This window comes from Dipodomys spectabilis, unplaced genomic scaffold (assembly GCF_019054845.1).
Source record: "Dipodomys spectabilis isolate Male_0828 unplaced genomic scaffold, ASM1905484v1 ptg000365l, whole genome shotgun sequence".
In the NCBI taxonomy this organism is placed as follows: domain Eukaryota; kingdom Metazoa; phylum Chordata; class Mammalia; order Rodentia; family Heteromyidae; genus Dipodomys; species Dipodomys spectabilis.
This window is the reverse complement of record NW_024871042.1, coordinates 4,662,392-4,675,125: the sequence shown is the minus strand read 5'-3', so window position 1 is coordinate 4,675,125 and position 12,734 is coordinate 4,662,392.

Below are 12,734 nucleotides of genomic sequence, written 5' to 3'. Positions count from 1 at the left end.
CACCATTACTTTGTTATCTGCTTAAAACTACATGAAATGACAACATAAGAATCTGTTCTATAATCCTAGCCTTCATGAAATTCTCTCCTTTGCTATGAATTCATTCTTCTATGTGGCCCACAAGTGCAAAATAGAAATTCTTTTTCATATCTTTCTTTTTTCATGCACTCTTATTGTTACTATAAAGGTGATATACAGAGGGACTGTAGTTATGAATGACAACCCTTCCCTCACGCTCTCTTTTTCCCTCCCATCCCTACCCACAAGCTGTATAGTTCATTTTCAATGTAGTGTCTAGTGAGTACCACTGCTGTATTTGTTCACTTTTTGTCCTACCATTTCTATTCTCCCCCTTACCCTCCCAAAGACAGATAAGCAAACAAGATAAAAAGAAAACAATAACAGCAACAAAGGGAAAAAAAACTTTTTTTCATTTCCTGGAGTTCATTTCAATAAGTATTATTTCATGTGATCAGATGCACATAGGTATTGTGCCTTTGTGATCCTCTCCTAAGAATATCCTCCTTTGGTCTCAACTGTGGGAAGCCTAGAGACCTGTATAATTTATCATGTCCTGGTATAGCAAAATGGAAATTCTTAAGATCCAAAAACTGGGGCCAATAAGTGCCTTCCTAGTAAATACAAGTTCCTGAGTTCAAATCCCTGTACCACTATAGGTGATGAGATTCCAATGTGGCTGAAGTCTCTCCTCACCTCAGTTAAAAAAAAAAAAAAAAAAAACAGCCCTCAAAACAACTTCACACAGTGAGCACTGCTTCTAACAGTATTCCTACAAAGTGTTCCTTAAAATCTTAAACTTCTCATCCCTGGATACCTTCCTAGACCACTCAAATCAGCCTGTTAGGGTGGGGCCTAGCATCAGTTCCCCCAGCGAGCCCTACATATGGCAGCCATGGGCTCAGGCATATGAGGGCTTGTAAGAAATCCATCTCCACTGAGTCAGTAATTCTGACATTCAGCAATGAACATTAGATGAATGTATAAAGATGGCCATCACAGCAATGTTTATGCCAGTGAAAACTTGCAAACAACATAATTGTCCAACAGGAGATTAGTTTAGTAAATTATAGTTCATCATATAATGAAATATTATGTAGTAGGTTGACCATGTATCTGAAGACTAATTTCGGGCATGGGAAGATGCTGATGATTTATAACTCCAACTGTGTGAGATCTAGACATATAGATATATAAGCTTAAAAATATTGGCCTGGGGTTAAGGTACTATTTGGGGGCATCTAGAATATTTCTCTATTCTTCTTTTGACTTTTTGAGCACTTTAGTTCTTGAGGAACATGGTTGATCATTGCTGGAGTTTGAATATTGACAGTGTCCTCCAAATATCATTGAGAAGTACTGTGAAGTTTTAGCAGGTGTTTAGGTTACTGGGTGGGGGGATGCCCTCAACAGTGGTTAAAGAAACCTAACCCAAATTCATTCTCTCTTTTTCTTTCTCTCTCTTTCCCTTTCCCCCTATCTTCTTCCCTCCCCTTTCCACCTCCACTTCCTTCTCTCTCTGCTTCTCTCTCCCTCTCCCTTACACACACACAGACACAGACACAGACAAAGACATACACACACACACACACACACACACACACACACACACACCACCCTTCCCGCCCCCACTGCCACTCCCTCACCCAAATTCTAATGCAATGAGGCTTCCTCCTGATCTTGGACTGGAGCCTCTAGAACCATGAACCAAGTAAACATTTTATCTTTATAAGTTAAATGCCTCAGGCCTCTTGTTTTAGTAATGCTAAGCTGACTAATATAGTTATGTTGCTTGGTAAGAGAGAAAATATATAAAAATAAAATAAAAAGTTGACAGAAAATTATTTTAAATTCCCTATAGCCTAGTACCACAGACTGGAAACCCACAGAAAAACAAAGCTATTAGGGGTAGAGCAAGCTAATATTACATAAAGTTTGCTCTTTTCTCCATTGATCAGTATCTCATTAATTAAATTTTTCATCTTCTTCGTGTGATGACTACTTTCAAATGGTGTTTCTCCTTTGCTAGAGATACCAACTACTTGGGTAACCAATTTGAATTGAGAAAGAGAGTATACGATTGGCATGATCAGGTGATATCTAGGACTAGTACAGTTACACAGATCTCTGTAGAACATCATTTTATTGGTTAATATGTACTGGGATAGAACTTAATCCTTGGTTCAATCAGTTATGGCCAGAGCAGCAGGGTCTTGTGTTACTTCATATGGGCATGTTCTCAGCCTATCATTGAAAGCCCAAAGGTTCGTGGTGATGTGGTTTCCTAGGAAGTATTCCTAGTATATCAGGTAAGAACTGGAACTAGGAAGCCAGTGCGCAGTGCATGCAGCCATGTGGCACAAAGTCCCAAAGGGAAGCTCAGGAAAGGTATCAGAACTACCTAAATTGTGGGAATGATGGGAGGAGACAGAAAGGCAAGAGAGTCTAATTCTCCTGGCCATCAGTCATTGTTTCTTTTGTTTTTTGTCAGTTGTGGGGCCTGAACTCTGGGCCTGGGCTCCGTCCCTCAGCTCTTCAGCTCAAGGCAAGTGCTCTACCACTTGAGCCACAGCACCACTTCTAGCTTTTTCTGCTTATGTGGTACTGAGGAATCAAACCCAGGGCCTCAGGCATGCAAGGCAAGCACTCCACCACTGAGCCACCTTCCCAGACTGCTATCACATTGTTAAGAACAGCCTCCTAGAGGAGCAAAAGCTCAGGAACTTCTGGATTTCCATGTGTCCTAGACCTAGGGTAGAAGTGGAGTAGAAGTCATCTACCACAACAGAAGTGCTAGTGATGGTGTTCTGTGGATGAAAGTTCATCTGAATAGAAGGAGTGTGGGTAAAGCCACAATGAGCCCTGCTCAGCCCAAATGAACATAAGCCAATCATAAACACTCATGAGAGAACTTTCCATAGGAAAGCTTCCATTCTTTACCAGACTCTGGGTGCTCATCTGCATTGATGAGGCTTTTTCCTGATCTTTGATAGAGGAACACTATGGATACCAATGGTAGTTGGAGGAAGAAATGACAATGTCATTACTGAACACTGTGACCCAGCCCTGCTAATGGACTAGACCAAAGAGACACTTCTGGTTTCAGCCCACACCCAAGCAACTCCCTTTCATGCCTTCCTCTCCTAAGGATGCTCATGTACTGTGTGCTTCCTTTACCTCCTCCCTAAATCCTCCCCCACTGCTTTTGTTTCTATTGGAACAACATTATTCACAATACACAGGTGGCTGTTCATTGAGCCTTTTCTTCCACTTTCTGTTCTAAGCACAGATAATTATGCATGTCAACTTAACATGCAGGGGTAAATATTGTAATTTGGTTTCAGGGGTATTATACATAATGTGGTTTTTGTTTCCTCTGCCTCTTCAGCTAAACAGAGAGCATTCATTGTTCACTCCTCCTGGATGGGCTTAGAATATTCTGGAAGACACATAAATAAGGTTTTTAATTAAAAAGAAACCCTCACTCTGAGCCATGCTGCTTAGCATCCCTCCTCTTTCAAATAGCAGCATTATTTGTGACATCCGGTGTCAAGCAAACTCAGCCTGTGAGTCATGGAGCAGCAGCAAGACACATGCGCTAACTCCATTATGAAATGATGAGCTGCCCCATGATCAAACGTGAGACGCTTTATTTGCAGATTAAACAGGAAGCTTTCTCCAGAGGCTCCTAAATAGTGGAGTTATCAATTGGTTATTGCTGATTAGCATTTATGCCTGAAAAACACCAAGGGATCATTTACATGTGAATTTTCATCTTCCTCCAGGAGAAGAGAACAGTAGCAATCCACTGGTTTTTCCCTTGTCCAGAAAACAAAGAACACCGCACCACCACAAGAGACTTGAAAAGGCAGCACTGGAATTGGAAAATTCACCCTGTGCTTGATAAGCATGTGCAGAATATGAGTGGAGTTTGTGGGGTTTTGTTGTTTTTGTTTGTTTCTTTAAATGGATTAAATAGAGCCCAGCTCCAAGACCAAAGGAAAGTCTCCTATTTCTCTCTGGCTCTGGAATGTAGGTAGCATGTGATTCTCCCTTGATATTGCTCTGAATGAGATCAAACAACTTAGAAGTTGTCAACTCCCTACATACCTGCCAAGGAGCTGGGGTGAGAATGACTGAGTAGCCTGAGGCTGTGGAGGAATTTCATGATAAATAAGTGGTCATTCCTAGAACATTGAGTACACAGAAGCAGTGCATACATGAGGGTTATCCACACCAGCAGGTGAACTGAAATGGGAAGAAACACACAAAGATCAGCCTTGAGAGGAAACAGTGAATGTCCCAGGATGGGAACCTGTATGCTTTCTGAATTGTGGGAACAATGGGAGGAGATAGAAAGGCCAGAGAGCTCTAACCATAACTCCACGACCATCACTCACTGTCAAGAACAGCCCCTGAGGAGGCTAAGTCTTGGGAGAAGGACCCAAAGTTGTGTCCTTGAGAAGAAAGTGAAAGATGCTTCTCCCTGTGAAAGAGCAGAAAATGTTTACATTAGAGTTTAAGGAATGTTATGATTCAAAAAGAAAAATTGGTCAGGGCATCTGGGAGAAGAAATAAACACATTCTCTTCAAGTTAATTGAATATGTTTTATTTAGTATCTGCCACATGCAATGTATCAAAGGGAATATAAAGCTTTAATAAATCTCCCATTTAGGAGAGAGTTTATGATCCCAGAGAGTTAAGAAGTTTGAAAACAAGTAGATTAAAATAGTGAAACTGGGTTTTTAGACCCCAAGCCCAAGTCCAGAAATCCCATGTTAGGTCCAGCCACTTGCCCCCATATGCCAAAGAAAGAGACATGGTGAAGGGTAGAGAAAGATTTATTACATGGCAGCCATGGGAAGTCAGCTCTTTAGTAATCCTCAGCCATCTTTAGGAATACAGACATTGACCTATAGTTAAATAGGGGGAATTAGGGCCAAGAGGTGAACAGGAATACACAGTTAAAATAGTCCCAGGTCACTGGTGTAGCTAGATTGACCATTCTCAATCTTTGTCCATGGAAGAGTTTTTCTGTCACAAGATGCTTATCTGTGAATTTTGTTCTTCCTGGAGCCCAAGGTGATTTTAAAGTGACGGTAGCAGAGAAAAGCTCAGATCAAAGGGCCCAGATGCAACAGGCTGAATGTTTAGCTTTTCCTTTATTCATTGGCCTAGAATAAAGCAGCTTTCCAGTTGCTTCTTACAGTAAGACATAGGGAAGTAATCTGCAAATAGCTTAAGTTCCAATGCCCTCTTTTCCCCATTGTTAGGCTGACAAGGATTCCAGAGGAACATTTGAACAAGAGCATCTAGTAGTAAGAACTAAAGCTTTTTCAGTACTTAGCATGCTCCTTGAAAGTACTATACCCCTAACCTAGTAAATGTAACAGCAATGCTGTTAGGAGGACAATATTGTTTTCTCACTTCACAGATGAATAAAGTGAGTCCAGACAGACAAAGAAAATGCCATCACATTCTGCTTAGAGATGACTTTCCTTAAGATGACTTCTCCCTTCTTGTTCATCTCTTTCTCTTCTGGTTCGTAATGTTAGATTTGGGCTATATAAACTTGTGATTTAACTCTATAAGTATATCAGATTCTGAATGTGTCCCTCAAAACAGGATACTATAGGGACCAAAAGGGAACAAGACTTGGTGTCTACTCTCAACCTAAATCCAGCAAGGAAAATGACTCAGGATAGGAAGACAAATCTAATCCACAGTGGAATGTTTTGTGGGCTAGGATGAGTGAAGCACTGTTTATTTTTAAGATTTACTTTAAGTTTACTTTTAAGAGATTCCAAATGACAATAATGGTTGTATTTGTCAGTTTTCTGTTGCTACAACAAAAGTGTATGAGATAATCAACTTACAGGGTAGAAAAAGTTATTTTGCCTCACAGTTTTGTGATTGGTTGGTCCATTGCTTTGGGCCTATCATAAGGTAATACATCACTGTGGGAGCACAAAGAGAAGCAAAACCACTCACTCCATGGTGCAAAAGTGGAAGACAGCAAAGAAGGAACCAAAATAGCTTTTAGGGCAAAAGATTAAAGACTTCTGACAAAGTATCACCTTTTAAAGATTCTTCTCCACAGCACCATCCTGGGGCCAGGCCTTTAACCCACAACCTTTGGACAACCTTCCACATCCTCTAGTAAGACATGGTGCTTCATTGAAAAATATTTTTAATCATGAAAGTAAAAATACTTTAAAAAATACAGTAAAGCTAAAAAAAATTTAAATTATTCATAATGTAACCAGCCAAAGGAAAATACTATTACATTACTATATTTCATTTCTACCTCTTTTCTCTTTAACAAATATCATCAGAATAATTCTGTTTAGATAATTTCAATTCAACATCACGTCATGAGCATTTTCAATTGTCACTAAAAAGAATATATAAATTTTAAAGGCTACATGATATACTCACGCAGGACGTACCTAACTTGTTCTCCCATTTTGCTGTTGAGGATATTTATATTTTGTCATTTTGTTAAAAAATAATCCAATGGCCAATAGACACATGAAGAAATGTTCAACATCCCTAGCCATAAAAGAAATGCAAATCAAAACAACATTGAGATATCACCTCACTCCAGTTAGAATGGCAAAAATCAAGAACTCTAACAACAACAGATGCTGGAGGGGATGTGGACAGAAAGGAACCTTACTTCATTGTTGGTGGGAATGTAAACTTGTTCAACCACTTTGGAAAGCAGTATGGAGGTTCCTCAAAAGACTTCACATAGAACTCCCCTATGACCCAGCAATCCCACTTTTGGGCATTTACCCAAATGTTTACAAACAAGACCACACTAAAGCTACCAGCACAACTATGTTTATTGCAGCATTATTTACCATAGCTAAGATATGGAACCAACCCAGGTGCCCCTCAGTAGATGAATGGATCAAGAAAATGTGGTATATATACACAATGGAATTCTATGCCTCCATCAGAAAGAATGACATTGCCCCATTTGTTAGGAAATGGAAAAACTTGGAAAAAATTATATTAAGTGAAGTAAGCCAGGCCCAAAGAAACATAGGTCCCATGGTTTCCCTTATTTGCAATATCTAGTATATGTATGAGTCAAGCGGAAAAGGTCAGATAATGTGATGTCAGGAAAATGAACCCTTAGATATGTATTTTAATGTTTTTTTTCTTTCATGCATGTGTTTCTAACGCATTTATAAGATTATCTCTTTGTTGCTTTGTATGTCCCTCCCCCACAGTATAACCCCTGCTTTCACTATATTTGATGTCAGTATAACTTGTGGAGGAGATGGGGAAAAACCAGTTGTTTAAGGATATAGGTGGACCTGTTGCAACAATGAGAAGTACAAGTTGTCATGTCCAAAACGAGCTTTAAAACGTCGGTGCGGGGGGGGGGGGGGGGGAAGGGGGGAGAAGGAGAAGGATTGGGATTGGGGGGGAGGGGGGAGGCTGGGAAGGGATGTGAAGGGTAAACCAAAGGAGGAGGCTGCAATGCTTGGTAAGAAATGTACGCATTATCCTGCCCGTGTAATTGTAACCCCTCTGTACAGTATGTTCACAAATAAAATTAAATTAAATTTAAAAAAAAATCCAATATCCATGGTTGGACATTTTCCCCCTTCAAATATCACACTGATTCTTCCTTTTGTAAAAAAATGCAACAGCACTGGGAATGTGGCTTAGTGGTAGAGTGTTTGCCTAACATGCATGAAGTCTTGGGTTTGATTCCTCAGGACCATAAAAAAAAAAAGCCAGAAGTAGTGCTGTGGCTCAAGAGGTAGAGTGCTAGCCTTGAGCAAAAGAAGGTCAGGGACAGTGTCCAGGCCCTGAGTTCAAGCCCCAGGACTGGCAAAAAAAATGTAGCAGCATTTGTATGAATATAACCTTTCTAATTAAACTATATTTGTTGTTGTTATTTAGACGTGGCTGGTTTGGAGGAAGCTAATTTTTTCCCCTGACCATGGACGTACAGCTCAGCTCCCAGTTAGCACCTGAGCCCTGAAGAAGCTGCCTCTTCAGCCCATTTGCCATCTTTTCAGGTTCATTTGTCCCTGTATAATGTAAGTCATCCTCACACCATCCTATTCAACACCATTGTCCTGTAACAGCCAAGTGGTAAGTAGGAGTTTCCTTTATGTCCAACTATCAACAATTCAAGTAGAAAATAAAGTTCACTTTGTTAATAGACTCCTAAAAGACTCTAGAAATTAGTTCTATTGGTCCATTTTGAATCATGTGTAGTGTACCTTATTCAACCAACTAAACTGTACAAGCCATGTAGATCTCTGCCTTTGTTAAGGTCACCACTCATCACCTCACAATGAAATTAAGTTGTTAGTACACCTGTTCTGTCTTTGGGATCCATGCTGCTAACTATTTTGCTCTGTGCTACAGCATAGAACCAAAGCAGAGGACGGTTGAATGCAATGCACACAGATGGTATGGAACAGTGCACTGAGAGCTGAACTTTTTACCTGGAGTCAGAATGGGAGCAGTCAGAATCCAAATGGGCTCACTTGTGTCTGGCTATACCAAAAAGCTCAATAGAAAGTTTTGAAGCAGGGCACCGTATGCACATATACATGATAGTGAGAATTATCACACACAAAAAAACTTCCAGAACAAAGACCTTGTATGAAGAATGCTTTTCTATATGTCTTTCTATAACTATCTGTGTGACCTTGCGCTAGCACCCTCTTTGTAGCCAAGGAATACTGTCTCAACATAGCTTCCAAATCTCCATTTTGTCTGTGAGAGTTTCCTTTTGCCCCATCCCTTACAACCACAACTTGTGTGGTATGTGTGCTCCTTGCTCTTCCTCAAATAACTATCATTATTCTCCTCTCTTATTGAAAAGATGGCATTGGAAGAGACAGGGTGAGACATGTAACTATTTGGGAAGATAAGCAAAGCCCCTGAGGCTGAGCTGTGCCTAATGTGCTTCAAGAACAGCAAGGACGCTTAGTAGTCAGGGTGGTAGCCAGGGTAGTGGCCAGTGGTAAGGGTTACAGGATAGAAGTGAGGAGTAATGGGAACTAGATCCCTCAGGGCATTGAGGCCAGGGGGAGGTCTTTGGGTGCCATCCAAGTGAGATGGGAGCAATCAGAGGGGTTTGAGCAGGGCATAGATTCCATCTCTTCCCTTCATAGGGACCAATCTGGGTGTTGAGTAGAGAATTGACAGTGTTGGGTGGAGTGGGGGCAAGTGAGGCAAATGCAATGTCAGTTATGAGGCTACGGAAAATCCCAGGCAAAAGACAAAGGCAGCTCAGGTGCAGGTGATAAGCAGGGGACTTGGGAGATTACTGAATTCTAGATACGTGCTGCGGTATATGACAAACGGGGAAAGGGATCCAAGTTTGAGATGAAGCAAGGATGTGGGACATGAAACAATGGGAAAATGAAGTCATTTACTGAGGTAGAGAAGGCTTCAGGAAGAGAACAACTGATGAGGTGGGAGAGAACAAAGGTTTAGTTTGAGACACTGGTATGGACTAAATAGTTATGCTCCCCTCCAATCCTCCCTCCAGCTGAATTGAAACCCAATTTCCTTGTAATGGTACAAGGAGATGAGGCCTCTGGGAAGTGATTGTATCGTTAGGTTGGAACACTCATGAATGGGATTAGTGTTCTCATCAAGGAGATCCTTACTCTTTTTACAATGACAACAAAGAGAGAAAAAGAGAGAGAGAAGAGAGAGAGACAGAGAGAGGAAGAGAGAGTGCACCAGCTATAAACCAGAAATAGACTCCTCACCAGACAGGGAAATCTATTAGCACTTTGATCTTGGATGTCCAGCCTCTAGACCTTTGAGAAATAAATTTATGTTGCTTATAAGCCATCCAGTTGGTGAGCTGATGAATGTAGCAGCCTGAACATAAGACAGACATATTTGCTGGGGGATGATTATTCTGCATCCCAGTGAGGGTGCTTATCAGGTACCCAGGTATCAAGGTATACTTATGAGAGGTCTAAGACATCGTGCACCTTTGATTCATGTTCAGCAGGCATGCATGAGTAGATAGCCCCAGCATATGTAGGTGAGACACTGAGTTCAAAGTAGTCCAAATTTCTGTCCTCTGCCTCAAGTAACAAACTTTTATCACCACCTAGCCTCCAAGGTACAGTCAGTCATCTCCAGTGACCATATTCAAGAAGTTGTCCCAAATTTTCCAGGTACATACAAGTTTTCTCTGTCTTAAAATCTCAACAATGGAGATGTTATCATGGCCGGAGACCCATTAGGAACAAACTAAACCAAGTGAGATAATAGGTAGTGTTTGCAAGAAAAGAGCAACAATGCCTGACTACACTCTCACTAACATACTGCTTTGGGTTCCAATCGGGTAGGTGAAAGTGACCATCTAGATGTCCATTCTGTGCACCTGTAGGATGTGGGACCAGATGTGAAGTATCAAGAGCACTTCTACCAATTTAAACAGAGGGTCACTGTCTCTGCTGTACTTCATGATGAATCACAGACACCAGGACATTTTGGGGAAAGGGCTAGGGCTTGGCATAAGACCTCAAATAAATAAACTTACTCATCAGAGCTGAGAAGTGGCCAGAGGAAAGAGGAAGAGACAGGTGGATGTTTTAGTTTATCATGGTAGGTAACTAGTCACTCTATATATTACAAAAATAGAAACGAGTATGGGAATATGCTCAGACAATGCACTCATATGACATCATAGAAAAGTTACACAGTGCAATGTCCTAAGGCTGAGGGAATCATTGAGTGGTAGTGCTTGCCTACTGTATATAAGTTCCTGGATTCCACCATCAGCCCTGTAAAACAACAACAACAACAGCAAAAAACAGACCCAAACCAAACCAAAGTAGTAACTACCTACTGAGACAGAAAAGAAGGTCTTTTAGGACCAGTTGGTATTTAGAGTGCACAGGGTATACAAGACATCTCTGAAAATGTCATAAATAAGGGACTGGAATCCTTTGCTCCTGTTCACAATAGGGAAAGGTCTTTTTTTAATTTTCAATTTTTTTTTGGGGGGGGGGGTCATTCACAGGGCTTGAACCCTGGGCCTGAGCGCTGTCCTTCAGCTCTGCAGCTCAAGGCTAGCGTTCTACCACTTGAGCCACAGCACCACTTCTGGTTTTTGAGTGGTTTTATTGGAGAGAAGAATCTCTCGGACTTTTCCTACCTGGGCTGGCTTTGAACCACGATCCTCGGATCTCAGCCTCCTGAGTAGCTAGGATTACAGCATGAGCCACCGGCACCCGGCTTAATTTTTATTTATTATATATATATATATATTTTTTAATTTTATTTTATTTTATTTGAGAACATACTGTACAGAGGGGTTACAATTACATGGGCAGGATAATGCGTACATTTCTTACCAAGCATTGCAGCCTCCTCCTTTGTTTACCCTTCACCTCCCTTCCCAGCCTCCCCCCTCCCTCCCACCCAATCATACCCCCCCTCCCCCCCCACCACACCGACATTGTAAAGCTGGTTTTGACATGACATTTTGTACTTCTCATTGTTGCAACAGGTCCACCTGAATCCTTAAATGACTTGTTTGTTCCCATCTCCTCCACATGTTATACTGACATCAAACATAGTGAAAGCGGGGGTTACACTGTGGGGGAGGGACATACAAAGCAACAAAGAAATAATCTTATAAATGCATTAGAAACACATGCATGAAAGAAACAAAAACATTAAAATACATATTTGAGGGTTTGTTTTCCTAACATCACATTATCTGACTTTTTCTGCTTGACTCATACATAATACTAGATATTGCAAATAAGGGAAACCATGGGACCTATGTTTCTTTGGGCCTGTCTTACTTCACTTAATATAATTTTTTCCAAGCCTTTCCATTTCCTAACAAATGGGGAAATGTCATTCTTTCTGATGGAGGCATAGAATTCCATTGTGTATATATACCACATTTTCTTGATCCATTCATCTACTGAGGGGCACCTGGGTTGGTTCCATATCTTAGCTATGGTAAATAATGCTGCAATAAACATAGTTGTGCTGGTAGCTTTAGTGTGGTCTTGTTTGTGATCATTTGAGTAAATGCCCAAAAGTGGGATTGCTGGGTCATAGGGGAGTTCTATGTGAAGTCTTTTGAGGAACCTCCATACTGCTTTCCAAAGTGGTTGAACAAGTTTACATTCCCACCAACAATGAAGTAAGGTTCCTTTCTGTCCACATCCCCTCCAGCATCTGTTGTTGTTAGAGTTCTTGATTTTTGCTGTTCTAACTGGAGTGAGGTGATATCTCAATGTTGTTTTATTATATATTTTTTAACCTTTTTTTTATAGTCAAGGTGATGTACAGAGGGGTTACAGTTACATAAGTAAGGTAGGAAGCACATTTCTTGTCAAACTTGTTACCCCTTCCCTCATTTTTCTCCTACTTTCCCTCCCCCCCAACCCTTCCACCCCTGCAAGGTGTACAGATCATTTCCAACATATTGCCTTGTGTATATCGCTGGTGCATTGGTTCCCCCTTGTCCTTTGTCTCACCATTCTGTTGTTCCCTTTCCCTTCCCTAGTTCAAATAAACATTGATGGTATATCCCCCGTTGTCACTATATTTGATTTTGGAGGCAGTTCTTTAACTGGCCTGACAGCCAGCATCCCTCCAAGGTCCCAAGGCTTGTGAATATTAAGAGCGGTACTTTCATATTCATAGTTATTAAAACATTAGTATTAAATATAATGAAATGTATTGA